Source organism: Poecilia reticulata, linkage group LG8, assembly GCF_000633615.1.
Source record: "Poecilia reticulata strain Guanapo linkage group LG8, Guppy_female_1.0+MT, whole genome shotgun sequence".
In the NCBI taxonomy this organism is placed as follows: domain Eukaryota; kingdom Metazoa; phylum Chordata; class Actinopteri; order Cyprinodontiformes; family Poeciliidae; genus Poecilia; species Poecilia reticulata.
The window spans coordinates 24,943,309-24,946,104 of NC_024338.1; the positions used below are offsets into that span (position 1 = coordinate 24,943,309).

Consider the following 2,796-nt stretch of genomic DNA (forward strand, 5'->3'; position numbering starts at 1 on the left):
TCCTGTATGATTTCTCCCATTGTGTGCGCGCCCTGAACAGTGCCTAGCTTCCAGGGAAGACCAAAAGAATCCAGACACCGAGCGGCGCGCCTGCGCCCAGACAGCGGCCTGAATGCCTGGGATGAGCGCGGGAGGACGGCGGCGCCGTGAGCTAAGAGCTTTGCCGGGGCCACGTAGCGGGGCTGAGGACTCCGGTGCGCAGGTATCCCCGCAACCGGTGTAACGTACATTAATAAAAAATATCCTCCCGCCTTTTTTTTTTTGCACGCATRACAGAAGCTGGCATTACCCGTTCTGTGTGTACATCCGCGAATGTACATAGATAGATAGAGGGAGGGCAAGCAACCCTGCTGAATCTGTGCAGCTCTGATTGCACGAACGCAAGAAGGAGGTCGCTCTCGCTCTCTTTAGACGGAGGTAAGCCAGCGAAGCGACCGCAAAATGTCGCTGTTTTAGTGGATTTTCAGCACCTACAGGACTGACATCCAGGACAGCTGCCGGGGGAAGCGCACACGGGTCTCCGGAAGCCGGTGGCCGAAGCTACGGTAAAAACTGTCTGTGAACRCTGACTTTGTGACAGTGTCGAGTGGAGTGGGTTTGCCACAGCTTTTTTTTTGTTTTTTTTTTTTGTTAGGACTCCAGCTTACAACGAGAGGGAGATACTGTGAAAACAAAGCGTGACATTGGCTTTAGCTTGACACGGGCCCGATAGCTGCCATTTATTATCTTCAATATGCAGCACAGACATGAAGTGTAACGTTTATGCTAAAAACTTTAACGTTGATGYTAGCTTTTAAGCTAACTAGCAACATTCTGGGCGGTTTGGGGTTAAAAAAAAAGTGAAAGTGCGTGTGTTTGTTTTGGGGTAGTGCATGTAAGCAAAACGTGAGATAAAACTGAAGGTTTTGAGATTATTCTGCAGATACATTTACCTAATGGGAGCATCTTCARCTAATGTAGCAAAGTTAGCTTGTCATGTGCAGGTAAGGTTAGTAACTGTAGACTTTAGCTAGCGGGCTAAGTAGCATAAGTTGCCCAGGCCTGTACAGGGTTTCTGCTATTCGCTGAGCGGTGTTGCCTTTTAGGTTTTAACCCTTTGTGCCGTCATAGTTTTCATCTTCTTAAAAAATGCATACATATTCAATTTTATTAGTTAACTGGGGATCATAGTTGACATCCTGGTTTCTGTCAAATTTGGAAATGTCTCAGTCTGTGCAGCAAAAGCTGAGATTTGTTTCCCCCTTCTACTTTTCATTAAGTTCAACCAAAAGATTTGAAGTAGACTGCGAAATCAGAGCATTGCTCCATGACCCGATTCTGGGGTTTGATGGCCACATACCTACAGAGGCATGAAGCATCCCTGCAGTGCACTGCACAGTGAGCTGGTTAAGGTCTTATGAGTTTGGACAGCGTGAGGAATGTGAACCTTTACAAGCTGCAAGAGGAGAAAGCTCATTAAAGTCTAGACTTGAGAGGGTGCATGGATTTCAGCAGCTTTGCATTGTAAAGAGTGGCATATTTGAACTGCAGAGATCTCATCTGTGTCACAGACATTTTGGCTAAGCACTTTTCAGTATGTGCACCGTTGTTTGTTTGGTACAGTTGCTTTGCAGTAACACTCCCATCCTGTGTCATATAGATCTTTAGCCACAGTAGCATCTATCCGGTACATGACTGGTTTTGTGGCTTTACCTATGTGCAAWAAAAGTTTTCAGTTTGGTTCTCAGAATGCCTCCCAATGGCTGATCGAGGAAAAYCTTTAGTTGTACTTTTTAGAGAGAAAGAAACTTCACTTCCTCTGTGCTTTGGATGAGTAAAACTGTCAGAGATRCATACCAATGTGCTTGATTGTCCTTCCTGCCAATAAACTTGTTTTCAAAATTGTCTAAGTTGGGGGTGGGGGGGACACTTATCATTATACTTGTCATTTGCAAAGGTAAGATCATCTTCAGATCTGACAGGTTGTGTAACCTAATCACAGTTAATATTGAGCTCTATATGCTACATGATTCCCACATCAAAGGACTTCCATATTTCACAGCGAGTGAAACTCAGAAATGACTCATCATTACTGAGTGGAAGCCTTTTATGCAGCCTCTCAGAAGTTTACTGCTTGTTTGTTTGCGCTTCAAAATTCATTTGATTATTGTTTTGGGGTTTTCACCAGTTTTGTGCAGTTAGTACCAAACCAAATAAGTTTGGTTTATCGTTTCGAACCGCATACGCTTGATGGAGAAGGAAACCACCTGATTCGACTTTTAAGTCAAGCATGTCAGGCTGCAGTTTTGCATGCAGTTTATGCTTCTCTGTCATGTAGACACGGGATAATCTGCTCGGCTGTGTGCCTGGGACGACCATGTGAGGCGAGTTGCTCTGTCAGTGCTGAGCTCCCCTCCCCGCTGCGGTTTTAATGCTCTGAGAACTGCWGTCCGATTCTCAGAGGGGATCAGCGTCGGCATGCACAGGAAGGCAGGTGTTGTCGTATGCTCCTGCGTTGCTCACRTTCGTAATTGCAMAKTTTGGCTGAACTGGTTTAGGTAGTTACTTTTTCTAGCAGTTTATGTCYTCTGMTATTTCTCATCATATATGTTTTAATTATTTGGTAAGATTCAAGTAGAAAAACAAAGCAAGGGAAATTTTACTGCATCTAAGTATTACTAATTAAGTGCAGAATGAGTGTCGAGGGAAACAAAGTTTGTAATAAATGTTGGTAAATTAACATGTATATTTGATTAGGATGGCATTTCCTTAGGTCAGAAACGTCTTTTTTTTGTCTGAATTACAACCAAATAAATT

General features: G+C 43.9%; 1 protein-coding gene across 1 annotated transcript in view; it reads left to right on the forward strand.

Moving 5' to 3' along the window:
• The first annotated feature begins 209 nt into the window (after window positions 1-209).
• Window positions 210-2,796, forward strand: part of znf652 (zinc finger protein 652) — a 19,907-nt gene continuing 17,320 nt past the window's right edge. Inside the window, exon 1 of the mRNA XM_017306143.1 lies at window positions 210-545. The gene's annotated coding sequence lies outside the window, so the exon portion shown is untranslated. The remainder of the gene's footprint in view (window positions 546-2,796) is intronic.